This window comes from Phalacrocorax carbo, chromosome 11 (assembly GCF_963921805.1).
Source record: "Phalacrocorax carbo chromosome 11, bPhaCar2.1, whole genome shotgun sequence".
Classification (NCBI taxonomy): Eukaryota; Metazoa; Chordata; class Aves; order Suliformes; family Phalacrocoracidae; genus Phalacrocorax; species Phalacrocorax carbo.
In genome coordinates, this window is record NC_087523.1 from 2296505 (window position 1) to 2312427 (window position 15923).

Sequence of the window (15923 nt, forward strand, 5' to 3'; positions counted from 1 at the left end):
CTCAATGCTCGATATAGTGTCCGGAGCACGCTCAGGATCGATGCAGCTCAAGAAACCCTCCCAGGTAGATTAAGAAAAACTTGCCCAAATAAACAAAACCGAACGTTGAGTGCCGTACCGACTGACGGAAAGCCTCGGGACAGACAGGCAAAAGCCAGACTCCTGCCTGCTGCCTGGTTGTGGCATGGGGAGCTTTGGTGAGTAGAGATTTTGCTGAATCTATGTTCCAGGGTGTGTTTTGTGGCACTTGACGGGTTTTTTATATCATTTGTCCGGGTTCATGTAACAGGTTAGTGCTGCGTTCCCTTCTGCTCGTTCCCCAGGAGCACCAGCTCCTCCCACGAGGAGAGAGGACCAGAAACTTGCCTTCCTTTCTCCCTTCTCAATTTCAAACCTCCCTTTAGAGAACTGGATCACAGGCATTGTGCTCTGTGCTTCTGCCAGACTGAAGACAGTTCTGCCTGCAGCCAGGAAAAGCGGCATTACTTGGTGCCTCTCTGAGCTGAAGCACAGCCAGCTCCCTCCCAGCAGACCAGAGACTGCTCTCCCCCCAGCTCTGCTCCCTGAAGGGGCTTTTGCTGGGCTCTGGCCCTGCTTTCGCACATACCGCGATGCCAGGCTCCCTGCCAGCAGAGTTTTTTGCCTGTGGCTCTCTGGAGCAAAGAAAAGACACATGCAACCCGTGCCAGGAGCACAGGTTGAGGTTTTCCAGGCGAGATGCTGGGTCCAGCCAGGCTGCAGGGCAGGCAGAGCCTCCGGCTGTGCCCAATGCTTCCCTGGAGCTAGAGAGATCATGAAAGTGCTAGGTGCCTGTATGCATGTCAAACAACTCCAGGAGTAAACCAAATGGTCATTTAAGTCAGTAGATTATGAGCTAGTACCCACATTTCAAATATCTTTTTCTCTGCACCATGAAGGTGATAACTGCTCCTAAACATTTTAGTGTTTTCTCAAAAACTGTCCCAAGAATCTCCATCGCTGTCATTGTTTGATGAAGCCTTTGAAATCTGGCAAGGAAAAAACCCCTCTGATCTGGATACACTCTTTCTTTGTAAAGACTTAGCCAGTTTTTTCAAGTCCTGAAATGTGCTGTTTATCATCCTGTGCCCCAGGACGGAGTGGCAGCTTGTGGAGAAAACAATGTACTTGCTGGTGCAAAAAATGTGCAGGTAACCGAAACAGTGGCATTTCTCAGCTCTGGAGGGCTCTGTTTACAGTCTAAATTGATACCACCACTCTCTCCAACATGTCTGAGGTTAGAACGCTAGGTGGGAAGCAAATTTTAATTGACAGTGTGTGAAATTGTTTTTATTTGTAGAAGCAACTCAAATGAGCCAACAAAATGGTATCAAAACCTTGTGTCAATGCTGCCAAGGCAGTTCTGCAAAACACAATTATTTTTTACATTAAAACCTTCCTCATCCTTTACTGAGGAGTTTCTACCATAACTGAAACTCCTGCACAGGCTTTGTAAATCTAATAGTCGTGGCTCAAAACACTTAAATTTTTTTAGCGTAAGGTGCACGGAGAACCGTGGATCCGAATCATAAACAGCACAAATAGTTTCCAGTTGCCCTCATCCACCATGCCTAACCCACAGACACTGGTGTAGCTAAAGCTCTACAACCCGCTGGCGGGGCTGAGCGACGCGCACCAAGCAGGGAAGCCTTCCAGAGGCATCACGACTTTTGTGAACACAAATGCCCACCTGTGAACGACAACGCTCCACATCTAGTCGTGATGGCTCCAGGACATGCTCTTTCTGCAAAGCTTTGCCTCAGAACGTAACTAACACACAAATCAAAGGGAATCACAAAAAATACTCAGGAACGTCACAAGATACGCTACGCACCTTTAGAGTCAGGCTTTCCCTTACTTTCTTTAAGCAAACATATACTACACATTTCAGAAAAGTTGATATCAAATATCCAGCCACTTCTTTCAGGATCTCCTGCCATTTTGAGCAGCCTGTGTTAAGATTTCTGTAAGTCGTTTTGTGGGGACTGACTATAGGGAGCCATCTGCATGGGTGAAGCACTGCTTGTACCTGTCCCACCACCTCCCTTCCCAGCAGATTTGGTAGAAACAGTAAATTGGGATTCCTTGCCAGATCCTGCCCCAGCCTGCTGCCGGCATGCGGGAGGCTGTGCTGCCCCGGGCGGTAGAAAAGCCTCGCAGTATGCCCGGCTACCCACTGCATGTCAGATGACAGACTGCCTAGTTAAACACGGCAATGACGTCTTGATTAGAAAAAAGAAAACATCAATAAATGTTAGAGACCAGCAGCTGGTAAATCTATACATAGGAAAACAAATAACCCTGAGCTTTGATTGTTCAAGTTCACAGCAGAGATTACTTACCTTGGCAGATACATATTCAAGACACACGGCTTGTAATTCCTTAGCTAGTGCTAAGCAAAACCATGTGTTCTTCTAAAACAAGGGGAAAGTTTAACTCCAACACTGCGCAAAGACAGAGCTGTGGTCATAACTTGTGCTTGGAACAAGATTAAACTGAAAAGAGCCAAGCGAAAGGGTCCCAGAGAGGAGAAGAGCAAAGACAGAGCAGCAGCTTGGAAGAGAAGCAAAAGGTGGGTTACAGCCCTTGCTGGGGATGGAGAGAACGTGTCCACTCGACCTCAGATACGCCCATGGCATCGCACGCTGAACGACAGGGTATATAATCATGAGCTTCTCTAGTGATGAGAGGTTATAGTGCTTCCCATGACTTCAGGTGCATCAGTATCTCAAAGAATGAAGCAGGGCTCATTTCAGCACCTCCATTCCCCTTCTCTCCTTCGGAAGGGAGCCAGAGCTGCAGGGCTGGCTGCACGCTCCCCTTCTCCACTGCCAGCTGTGCTGTAGCATCGTATTTAACAAACTGAAAGCTCTGTTGCCTATAAAAGGCTCCAAGGATGAGAAATATAGGACTTCAAAGTCAGCCTGCTCTTGTGTGGCCCTCATGCAACCCAAACCAACTGCAGTGGTAGCGAAGCTGAGCCCATGCACGGGGTAAGTTTTCCCTTCCATCATTATTAAGATTCTTCCTCCCTCCTTCTCCAGATAAAGAATGATTACTGAAAATAGCTGTGAAGCTGCTGCAACCAGTGCTTATCATCCACAAAGGCCTTGATTCGGGTTCATTTCCCACGGATGATATTTTGTTAGTGCTGCTGAAAGCTTAGACTGAACTGTCATTTGGTGACACCACCCTCATTAAAAGATAACACAGTCAAAAAAGAAAGAAAATAAAAGCACATGAAAAAGAAAGAGATTGGGAAACATGAGCAGTGTGCTGAACCCCGGGCTGTGCTCTCCAGCAGCCGCTGCTCTGCCCTGGCAGCAGCTCCCCGAGCATGGGCGTGCTATCAGCGGCAGCAGCTGCCAGAGGGACGTGCAAGGTGCTCCTGTGATTAAAGACGCATCTGTCATCGTTATAAATTAGCAGAAGCCAAGTTTAAGTGTGAAGAGCCAGCAAGAATGAGAAAGGGGGGAAAAAAAAAAGATGGCTCCAGTTTTCTCGCTCACATTGCAAACAGATGTCCCACCAATACCGGAGCAGGGCACCCCAGCCAACGAGGTGAAATCATGCTTCTCAAGGGATGTTTAGAAATGAGTCTTTTACTCCAAGGTGAAGTGGAGAACCACGTGCTTGGCAGTCGCGGGCAGCGTGTGCCGAGAGGCTCTGTTCAGAAAGCGGGGTGATGAGGAATTTGGAAGCAGTTCAGCAGGATTTGGAGGATGGTAGGAGAGGTGGTTTGAGAAAGATAAAGAAAACAGAAAGGAAAAAATGTTTACAGAAGAGGTGTAACAATGACTTGACAGAGAAGGGAGAGTCTCTGGCAACTATTTCTGGTCAGAAAAATGTGAGTAGGATCAAAGAGGTGCTTAGGGAGGCTCTGCTCCTTTTCAAACTACTTTGAATGAACTACACTCACCAAAAGTGATAGTGGTAAACTCTTTAAACAGGGACCTCGTAATGTAACCGTGCTATTTAAAGATGTGTCAGCATTAGGATAAACATAGCATCCGCTGGTGATGGTCTGAGAAGTTGCTTCAAATTCACATGAGAATATATCTCACAAGCCCCAGCAGAGTCCAGCCGTGCCACTGCCACAGCGAGAGCTCCCAAAGCAGAACGTTCCTGAGCAGCTGCAGAAAACTGGAGCTCAGTCTGAAACCGGTACCGAGGAAACACTTCACCGCTCCAGTCCTGCTGCCCTGCACTCTGCCTCTCAGAGGAGGCATAACACGGAGATCCAGGCCACGTGCGGTCGTTAAAGTTTTGTGGGAGATGGGGTGACAAACCCAAGGTCCTGGACAAATTCCAGGTTATTTAATTGCTTTCTGTCTCCCTGAATTCCTCCGGCGCTTCCCTTTGGGCGTGCTGTTTTCTGCTTCCTGTCCTGAATCACAGCACAGTGCAGCTGGAGGCGGATCCCCCCCGGCATGGAGCGGAGACCCTGCTAGGAGATGCTGGCTTGATTGAAAACTCATTGTTTTGGCAGTCCTGCGAGGAAACTGCGTCGGCAGATCCTGCAAGAGAGCTGCCTCTCCCCAGGGCTGGGGTCTGCCTTGCAGCCCTGCTCCTTCCAGCCCAGCTCACCGCTGCACAGCGAAAGCAACTTCACTGCAAGCAGGGAAATCGCACACACCGAGCTTACAGAAAAGGGAGGAGGATTAGGCCTTTTGTCTTCCACATGATGATCGTCTGCCATGAAATGGGGAGGGCGATGTGCTTACCGAGGTGATCGATGAGGGAAGGACTGTCCTATGCCGAGGGATATGCGGAGGCTGGCAGGGCTGCTGCTGCCAGGCGGGGCGGGGGGACTCTGCGTAAGGTTAATAAAAGCCATTCCCAACAAACACAGAATAACTCCACCGGAGCCTCAGCAAACCCGCCGGCCGTGGCTGCATCACTCCCTAGCCGTATTAGGTGAAAACCTTCCCAGCTTTCCTTTTGCTGAATATCGCATTTGTGGCTCAGACAAAGGCAGCAGGAGGGAGGAAATAATCCTCCAGCCCAGAGCACCTGAGGGCAGCGGGTGCAGATGCACCTCGGGCAGCAGTTGCCCTGGTGCTATTATAAATAAAAAAGCATCGCATCTTTCCCCATTTCACAGCCAGTTTGCTTTGGAGGAGTCCATGGTGATACCAATTAGTGAAATTACTTTTAATCAGTGAAAGACTTTTAATCAGACCATGTAAAACTATAGGGGTTTATTTGTTTCGGTCTATTCGCTTCAATCAATAACACTCACCATTAAACATTAAGTAAAATCCTTCCTTTAAGTAAATCCTCTCCCACAGAAGGACGGTAAAAGAGGGAAGACATGAACGAACCCCGGAGTAAATCCTGTCCTTTGCTCCAAGTGACAGGAAATACATTTGTCCTTCCCTGTTCACTTAGCGATGATAAAAGAGGAAGGCCATGAATTATGAGTGAGGGTCTCACGTTTCACGGAGAGCTGTGCTCTAGAGCAGCGCGGCGGCTGCGCAACCAGGGCTGCGGTGCCTCGGGCTCCTGCGGGAGCTGAGCTGGCGGCGTCAGCGTTGGTCACCAGGAAGGCATCAGCCATGGGGAATTTTACGAGGTGAAAATCTCTGCATCGGTGCAAACTGTCAGGATGTCATTTGGATGAGGATGCTGCTTCAGTTTCGAACCTGAGAAATTCCACATTAAAAATGGCTTTCAGACAAAGGAGAAACAAAACTGCAAACGCAAATCCAGGTATTCTTCCCGTTTTCCGTGCAACTCCTGTTTTTGTGGTACCAGATAATGCATGAAAACCAGAAGGGAAGGGATTGTCTGCATATGGTTAAATCTCAGAGGAGCAGCTGGTTTCACAAGGACTCTGGCACTTTGGCAACTAAACCTCAGGGCACTGAATTGCAAGAAAACTTTAGTCAAAATGCTGAGCATCTTATGGAAGGAGGCACACAGTCTGGTGGGAGCCCCATCCTGACCCAGACCCAGCGGGACACCAACTCTGCTGTGGGAACAAATTAGCTGATGTTTAGCCCCGGTAACAACTACAGAGTGCCAGCCTCTCCTGTGCAGCAGCCTGTGCACACGGTGTATTCAGCAAAGCAAGGGGCTCCTGAGAGCGTGGAAGTGTGTGCAAGGTGGCCACGGGGATGGGAAGCAACGGGCTGGGGGTGAGGACACGGTGCCCCACGCAGGTGGGTAGGCTCAGGCCAAGGAAGGAGGAGAGCATGAAAGCAAAAACCTCTCCTAGATTTGAAGAGTTGCACCAGGAACCAATCAAACTCAGAGAGAGCCCTGGGAGAGCCCACGGCAGAGACGGGCACTGGGACAGCGGTGGCCGGTGGTCTGAAGACTCAGCTTTGGAAGGCCATCATGAGTCAACAGAGAAAAGGTTAAAGAAAAGAAGTCGCTGCCCTGGTGGTGTTGCTTTCCTCTGTAAAAAACAATGCTTTTAAAAGTGCTTCTTCCCCTCTGATAACAAAGGGAAACCTTATACAAAGATTTCCAATGTTATGGAGGGAGCTCCTAGACAGGGTGGCCTTTCCCCCAGCATAGCAGGCTCCCTCCCCAAGCTCCTCCTCCTTCAGGAGTAAAAACATTTTCAGAAAAGCAGCTTTTATTCAGTATATTGTCTATATTTATTTCTCTTGATGCTCTTTTTTCAACCTGATGGCGCTGCAGAAACACCCACCTCCTCTGAAAGGACCGTTGGGTCTCAGTCACTGCGTGACTTGGGCACCGGCTCTTTCCACGCGATGAGCAGCTGAGAGCTGCAAATGCACCTCAGAAAGCCATTATTATTGGAACAAATTCTCCACTTGTGCTGAAGGGCCCATGGCAGCCTTGTTCCAGAAATTGAAATATTCACCACGACAGGCATCCCGAGGCACTGCTGTCGCTGCACCCTCAGACCTCAGAGCATGGCAGGGGCTAGGACGTGACATCTGCGTTCTCGGTACCGCAACCTGTTGGCAGCAGCCGAGCGGTGCCCAGGTGTCGCACCCCGAGCCTCTCGGCAGCCCTGCTTGGGCACTCCAAGGAAGCGAACAGAGACCATCTGCTGTTATCTGCTAACAGCACCCCTCTGTATTTTAAGCCATAGCACTGGTAATGCTGTTTTCAAGGCGGCTCGGGACAAGATGTGTGCCCTGAGCTCCCCACCTCCGCAGGAGAATTCAGTTCAAAACTCTGTTGTTTGGATTCATCCGTATTTCTGAACCTCACAAGCTGCACAGCTTGTCCTGTATCAGTGACAGCTAAGCTAAGCCTCGACCAACACACCACCGGGATACGTGATCAGCTATTCGCTGTTCCCTCCTTGCTGGTGGAAGCTGTCACTGGGGAGTGTGAGCAGTGCTTGGCCCGTTAATAACTTCTCTCCAGGTGACCCCATGAGAAACTGGTTGAATTCACTTTCTAGATGACACCCGGTGACGTGCAGCGCGCAGAACACCTTCCTCAGCCACGTTTCTTCAGCGTTGGTCTGGGCGTGAATTTTGCGTTGTAAACTAGAAGCTTTGGGATTAATTTGTAAGTTCCAGTGGATGCCGAGTGTCTGTCGGAGGCTATGTGATCCTGAGAAGAGGAGCGTCGGTAGGAAGAAGGTCAGGTCCTGGAGCGCCGGGAGGGGTTTGTGGGAGCTCCCTGATGGGTGCTTTGGAGGCATTTTGGGGCCATCTGCAAGGAAATGTTTCACTGGAGGCTACCAAGGAGAAACACGTGCCCTCAGACGGGAGCTGGGTCCTGTCCCTCCGTTCAGGAGGCTTTTCAATCAAATGGAGGAGGGGTCTTCTCTTGCATCAAGGAAACCTTGATATACTCAATATGCACTAAATTACTGTAAGTTGTGTTTAGTTTAAAATAAAATGAAACTGGCCAATACTTACATTTTCATACCTGATATTTATTTTACGTTGCTTTAGCACAGATGCAAATAGAGTTCATAGACTTATGGAGTGAAATATAATGGTCCAGGGCAAAGCGGAGAGAAACAAGAAACACTGGAGAGAGCCTGGAATAGGCAATTCTTGCGCTAGGTCAGTCAAATGTTAAAGAAATCTCTTTTTCCTATTGTTTCTGGATTAGGTGGACTGCAAGCAGGGAAGGATGTCAGAATCGCAGAGCACCGCAGACAGAAAGTTTATGTATCCTCTGTAAGCTGATGTAAAATGGAGACTTGGCCAGCCTAATCCCTGCACATTAAGCTCATTTGCAGAAAAAACCACACACACCCCTCAAATGTCAAAATAATGTCCTGGGACAGAGGAGGATGAAAGAATGTAATGGAAAATAAGCATGCCAAGTTTAAACCTAAGAAACCGGCTGCCTCTTTGTGAGGCGGGGGGGTCCCAAGGTACAGACCTTCCCCAGATAAGACAGTCACTGCTTGGATGCTGCTGCCTCCCGACACTCGCTCACGAGCTGAAAGAGACTGTTTGCTCTGCTCAGTACGATGCCATAACTGCTTTATTGCAGGCTCTGCTGAGCCAAGGCAGCAGGTTTCAGCTGGAAATACAGTCTATATCCAAAATGAAACGCAGGCTCCATTTTATTTTTACATTTATGTATTGGCAACACACTTAGGCCTTGATATCTGTATCAGAATCTTTCCTCTTTACTGCTCTTCTACACACAGCATCCTGCTCCTGTTAGGAACACAGGCATTTTTTTGGAGTCTCTGGTTGAAGAAACCTTATGAAAGTTTTTTGTAGATAGAAAAAGGCCTCAGGGAAAAAAACATGCATAACCCTAGGGCATTAAATAGGTACTTTTCTCTCCTCAGAAACAACTTTTCAATCAGGAAAAACAAATAAGTACCAAAATAGCCTCCATGAGTCACAAAAAATTATCAAAACTATCAGACACGGGCATTAGCAACACAGCTGGTAGCATATTCCCCGGAACATCCATTGTGGAGAACCTCTCAGAGCACGAACAATCAAAACCAGAACAGAGAGCCTTGAACGATGCTTTGTAAAAAGCTTAATTGCAATCAGATTGACGCGATGCCAAAGTACCATCAACAATGGGCTGGTAGAGAGCAGGAGTTAAGTGGTGGTGCAACACGAATAATACCGCTTTGATTTGCGTAACACTGCCCGACTGTAGGTTTGTGCAACAGAAAAGTGCCCGGCTTGGCAAGATTAACTTCATTAATATGCTTTACTAACACAGTCCCTAGGAGGGAACTACAGTGTGAAGGTTTGGACCTCGGCGTGCTGCACAGCCCTGCGCAGTGACACACACCTCACTGCAGAGCTGGGCACGAGCGATGCTCAACATAGGCTTCTTTTGGGCTAAGGTACCCAAAAGGGTAATAGAATCATAGAATCATTAAGGTTGGAAAAGACCTCTCAGATCAAGTCCAATGCCCAACCCAACACTCCCAGGCCTCCTGAACCATGGCCCCAAGTGCCACGTCTGCATGTTTTTGAACCCCCCCAGGGACGGTGACTCCCCCACCTCTCTGGGCAGCCTGTGCCAGGGCCTGACCGCTCTGGCAGGGAAGGCATTTCCCCTCATCTCCAACCTAAACCTCCCCTGACGCAGCTTGAGGCCGTTCCCTCTCGCCCTGTCACTGGTGACTTGGGAGCAGAGACCAGCCCCCCCCTCACTCCAGCCCCTCTCAGGCAGCTGCAGAGAGCGAGAAGGGCTCCCCTCAGCCCCCTCTTCTCCAGGCTAAACCCCCCCAGCCCCCTCAGCCGCCCCCCAGCACACTTGTGCTCCAGACCCTGCCCCAGCCCCGCTGCCCTTCTCTGGACACGCTCCAGCCCCTCCAGGCCCTTCTTGTCCCGAGGGGCCCAAACCTGAGCCCAGCATTCGAGGCGCAGCCTCACCAGGGCTGAGTACAAAAAGGGTTATTCACTGAGAAGCTGCGGGGGAACCGCAGACTATACCAACTCCTAGGTACTGCAATGGCTTGAATGCTAATGAAAATTAGAAATATTTCATTTTTCTTCCATTCTAGCATATTTCTTTCAATAAATCCTCTGATAACAGCTATGCTGTCCTATGTTGCGATACCACAGGAGGATCCCAGGACGGTGAAGACAGAGTGGGATGAATTTTACTAATTTAGCTCTGTTTCCATTCTGTACCGGTGATACAGCCATGGAGGCTGGCGCCGAAGGAGGGGGGGAGCCCGACGGAGCTGTGAATCATCCGGCATCACCCTGCGGTCTGCGGCACAGCCCAGATCCTGCAAGCCCCGAAAACTCACTGCACGCAAAGTGGGAACCAGGACACGCTGGTGGGGGAGATCACTCTCCCATGCGGTTATAAGGGTAGCAGCTGCCCTCTAGAGGGAGCGGGACCTGGGCTAATTCAGATTTCTTACGAAAATGCAGAAAACGGGCTTCCTCCTAGGGCAAGGGATGGCCGAGGCAACGCGGGGCTGTGATGGGCAGCATGTCCCCTCTCCCCTTTCTCTACCTCCCACCTCGCAGGGAGAGGACCTGCATGGACAGCTTGCAGCCTCCTTGTTTGCAAGAACGCTTCTAAATCTGTGTATCAAAAAATGCATCTTAAGGATGTTATTAAGAATAGCAACGTTATGTTCACTAGGCATTGTGAATTGTGAATCACTCTGCTGAAGGATTTCTTTCCAGCACATGTAACTCTATGGTTTTGTCTAGTTTTCTATTATTCAGCCCATGTGGGCTTTTACCACTTCCCTCGGGAGTCTCCACCGAAGCCTAATAGTCCGCATTGTTAGAAAACGTTTCCTGATATTCAGCTGCTTCTTCCTTCTATTCATGCACAGCAGAATTGCAGGCTCTTGCCTGGTTGCGCCTTCAATTGTTTCAGGTACACCAGGCTTCTTTCAAACTCTGATTTTTGGCCATCAGAACACAGACTATATTCACCGGCTTCTCATGTCCTTTGGGTTTGTTTTGTTGAAACTTAATAATCCCTCGGCTGCCGCGCTCCGAGATGCTGTCCCTGCTACTGCATGGGGAAGTCAGCCAGCGCTGGCTATTGGTCTCGGCTTGCTTCGTTAACTGCTCTGCAGCGGCTCTTCCTGACATCGTAGCTCTTCATCCTTCCCAGTTTATTTAGCAAAACTCGGTTTCTTCCAGTAAAACGCCAGCGCTTACTGGTGCTGTGTTACAGTCTGACTACAGCCGCCCCACAGCCTCAGCCCAGGGAAGCCGTGCTGTGTGAGACACGGGTACGGTACCCCCTGCTGATGCCGACAGCCACTGCAGGTCCAGCCACACCAGTCAAACAGGGCCATCCCTGCTGAAAACACCAGTCTCCACCATGCCCGGAAAGGGAGCCATTGGTTGGCTACCACTGGGATTCAGAAAAAGAATAAACCAACTCTTTTTCACCTGCTTTTCGTTAAAACCTGCTCTGCCTCCCACCATGGGAAGATAAAGGCAGCCTTTTCAGCTTCCCCTTGGACACGTTCAAACATCGTCCTGCACCACGACAGGAGCAACCCCGCTTAGCTCTGAGATCAGGCTCCTCTTCAGCTGGCGCTGGCGGCGGCTCGCACAGGCAGCCCAGCAGCTTCGCTGGAAAACACCTGCTCCATTTTCCAGGGGATAAGATTTCGGCATAACTGGTGCCTCCTGTCAAAACAATAGTATACGTTACTGCCTGTTTATTAAAGCGGGGACTCTGAAGCATGCCGGACTGAAAAACAGGCCCTTTGAACGGGGTAAAAAGAATCAACGACCCCAGGTCCCACACCAAATTAGGACAGAGCGAGTTTCTGAACTCCTTCTGGAGGAAAGAATAATCAGGTATTTCTTTCTTGCCTGAAGTAACTCCTGGATGCAGTTTCTGAAGAGAGACATTATGGGCTAGATTTGGTCATGCGAAATTAGAAATTGCTCCATATTATGGGGAAGATGACTAATGAGTGGGGAGTCTGTAAAATGAATCCCTTCTCTGTTGACAAGAAAAAAATCAAAGCCTCTGAAACTACTGAGACACGCTTGGAAGAGCCCGGTTAAATTACTGCAAAACATGGAAAGCAAAGGGAGAGGCGTGCCTCGAGGCACGGAGAGGACAGTGTCCAAAAGACTGACATTATTCTAGTTTATTGATGAGGCTACGTAGCAAAGAAAAGCAGAGGTTTAGGGAAAAAAATGCATGGTTTGGAGGGATACTGAGGTTCAGGTACTCGGTGCCACCAGAGGTTTCTATTTGCCTGACCTAGCAAACAGTTTCTATTTGCCTGACCTAGCAAACAGTACGAACCTTTGTCTTACTTTTTACACCATGAAATACATTTCAGCAGCTCATAATCTAATGCCTTTGCTTCGAGTTGAGCGCACTTAATAAAGGCAGGCCCTCAGCACTCATGAAAATGCAGATAGTTGCTACTGGATGGGTCTAAAAATCCGAGAAACAAATCACAGGTTAATCGGTTAATCCGATCCTCAGCCGGGTGGCGCGTATGCGTGTTCTAGCAGGCGGTGGTCGCTAGAAAACTGTCAAGGCTGAGAGCAGCGGGGACTTTCTGGACACTCAGTCACTCTGCTGGCATGAGCAACATTTTCCCTCACCCCCCAAAATCTTTGATTTGAATAAACATTTGAAGAACAAATATCCTGTCATTTATTAGCAAAATGTCCTCTTGGATTGGAAAGCAATGGAACTTCAAGTGCTGGTAAATAAACAACCCAGGGTTTTCAAATGAAGCCTTCTTAAAATTACAAGGATATGGATTCAAATGGGCACTTGCCTTTCTTTTTTTTAAATCATCTTTCTGCAGCATTTAGAATTATTAAAAAAGGCCCTCCTAAATGCAGATTTTTTAAAAAACCAAACAGGATGAGGCTTTGCATTTCCATTTGATTCCAAAGTGATTTTTTTATGTCTTTGTTATAAAACCCTTCAAAAAGAATTTCAAATGGAAGCACTGACAAACCATTAAGCATTAGTAAACACTGCAGCATTAGCGAGCTCCTGATGGGTTCTGCTACATCTGCTCAGGAATTTTCCCTCAAAATCTTTTCCAGCAGAGACTGTGGTTTTTGTAAAGTCACACTTTTTTTTTTTTCTTCCCAGGAAAATACCAGTATTACTAAATTTTCCTTCAGCTTTCCTGGGAACATCTAAATGGAATACCCCATTGTAACAGAATTGAACCTGTTGGCTTAATCCTCCAAATGTTTTCTTTGAGGTCGCCCCAACATTAACCCTCCACCGGAGCTGCTGTAACGTGGGAGCTCTAGTCCTAAAGCCGGCGCCTTAAAAGCGAGAGGCCTTAGGAAGCTGTGCACCCCACGGCATGGGCGAATCATGCAGGACATCATACGGACGCATTGCAGGCAGCCAAAGTGCCTAAACACAACCCAGTTTGTAAGCTCAAAGAGGAGGTGTTTTGGCAGCATGGGTTACCCACTTCCCCAGGCAGGGTCCCTAAACGGCTCTGGTGCCGTGACGCCACTCCTGGATGGTCCTGGTTGGCCACTGCAGCTTCGCAGCAGCTTGTTCACAGGCTCTCCGCTATGGAGGGAGGGCTCCACGGGGCCTCAGAGCATCCCATACGCGCTGCCGCACCAGGGCGAACTAAAGCCGTGCAATGTTTTGCCACCAAATGACAAATTAAGGCTGCTGTTGCAGGAAAGCAAAGGAAGGAAACAAGCCTTGCCAATGAATAGACGGGGGAAAGGGAAAAGCTAATGCCTCTGTCATATATATTCTAGTGGCCTTTAAAGCGCAATTTTGATTTGGTTTCTGCTCTTTGCCTCCTTTTGAGTGCTCCTAAGTGCCCTGAAGTAGGAACCTTGGCACAATAAAGCATCGATTGACTGAAAATAGCCAGTGTGTTTGACAGGAGAAGAATTAAGCGTTAATCATCCGGAAATGCAATGTGCTAGTCTTCTGGGTAAAATTTTTTCTTAAATTCAGCTATTGCTGCCTGATTGAAATCAGGGGAAATTTCATATGCCCGTCTAAGAGCCACGAGACCACTGACACCGCAGACGACCAAAACCATAAGAGAAGTATCATATCAGTAGGGTTTCTATGCACAAGCAGAAAATCTGAGTACTGCAAACAGGGGGTAAAACTTCTGCTTAACCATGTTGTGCCTTCTCAGCAGCCATGGTTTCCAATAAGATAACAGCCCGGTTTCCCTTGTTTTCCAAAATAACTAGAGATTATTGATGTACTGCCAATGTTTTAAGAAGGAGAGCTCACTAAATCCCACCCTGTCCCAAGCCTAAGATGAACACCATGGGATCAGGGTGGGGACAGCAAACGAGTTGTGCCGAGAGGAGAGATGAAGAGCTGAGGAGTCTATTCATTGTTTTTCCATTTTAAAGAAAACACTTGCCTGTAACTGTAACCAAGAAGAGAGGCAGCCACCTCCCCTTTTCATGTTTGGCAAATAAACCTCTGTTAAGGGCACTTTGTTGGAAATGTTTGTACTTTATTTATTTAAAAAATTATAGAGTACATTGATAGCACAGCATTTGGCCTATTTAGACTGGTGTGGAGAAGGCAAAGGCATATACGTAATGCTTTGTGAGATGTGTCTTGGAGGGGAGCAGGAATATATTGTTCCAGGGACATTTTCTCTCTTGTTAATACCAAAACCTTTCTGTGTTTCATAAGGGAAAATTTTGGGATTCTTTTTTAATGTTCTCTTGAGGCTGGAGAGTAGCATCATGGATCACAACAGAGGTTCTACTTCTCCAGCTTCTAGTTTTGGCTACAGCTAGCAGAAAAAGATGCTCCTTTTTAAAGAAAAAGCCCCAAAGTAACAGGTGACTGACTAACCTGCTCACTAGAGATGCTTTTGAATTCAGCGGCAACCATGGATGGAGATGAAGTTGGACCCACTACGACGGTTTGGAAGGATGGACTCCATAAAAGGCAAAAATACCATCCCCAGCCTCCTGTTAGGTTAGAGGTAACATTATAAGGAGGAGTTCCTGAGAGCCCTCGGAGTTCACAACAGCTGAAGACTTTTGTTAGGAGTATTTAATTAAAGCAATAACTCTAGACAGAAAGCAAACATCCCAGATAGGTACAGCTGCCTGCTTAAATTCCAACAGCACCAAAGTTGGCACAATTGCCACATTCTGGCTAAACACTGTAGGAAGTACAGACATTTTGTTTTCTTTTAAGGTTTATGCTGTATTTAATCTTCAAGGAGCAATAAGTCTCCTTTCTAACGGGCTTGCCCAGCGCCTGGTAGTTTTGAAGGCTGCGACACAAAATGTTAATCTGCAAAGGGTTTCAGCGTGCTGGTTCTAATCTGTATCAGTGCATCCAGCTTCAAACCATCCAAACCACATTTCTTTCCCTAAAAAAGGCGATTTCAAATGCAGACGTGTTGTTTAATGGGTCCCCGCTGAGAGCACTCGCATAAGAATGGGCCCGAGGGGTGTGAAAAGCGGTCAGGATTTCCATGCAGCCTGCCTGAAAATGCCCACAAGCCACGGAGGGGCAAAGCTGGTTTCCGTGTGCGAGTTTACTGGCGATCCTGGTGGGTTTTGCATCTTGCGCCTTCTGCCAGCCCCCATTCTCAACCCCACGTTCGTACCCGAGTGACGGCGATGGCCGATGTCTTTGGCCACCCCTTCGCAACTTACCTAGACTGTCTGTCACCTTTACCCACTAAAAAAGGGAAAATGGACCTTTGACCGCCAGGAGCAGGAAACATCTACACCTTCACCATTTTCAGTCCCAATCCACGCTCGGGTTTGTGTATGTTTTATTAAACCGTGAGCCCTCAGAGGATGAGGCTTTGCAGACTGGAGTTAGGCTGTTACATGAGATATTCAGGAAGTTATTTGCATCGACTGGATAAAAGCCTGTGGCAGCTGGGCGTGCTGCAGAAGCGAGTCAGAGACCACTGCATCAGCCACCAGCCCAAGGAATAGCATTAGTTCCAGCTTCACAATGAGTTGTTTACTGGCCTTGGCTGCCTGTGGGAACGGCCAAGAAGAGCAGAGGAAAAGGAGAGA

General features: G+C 48.3%; 1 long non-coding RNA gene across 1 annotated transcript; it reads right to left on the bottom strand.

The window, feature by feature from the left end:
• Nucleotides 1-9716: 9716 nt before the first annotated feature.
• Nucleotides 9717-15687, bottom strand: LOC135315329 (uncharacterized). Its single transcript, XR_010374761.1, has 3 exons — nt 15549-15687; nt 14731-14849; nt 9717-11564 (listed from the first exon to the last, which is right to left on the bottom strand). It is a non-coding gene; the product is annotated as an uncharacterized LOC135315329 (long non-coding RNA).
• Between the last annotated feature and the right edge of the window lie 236 nt (nt 15688-15923).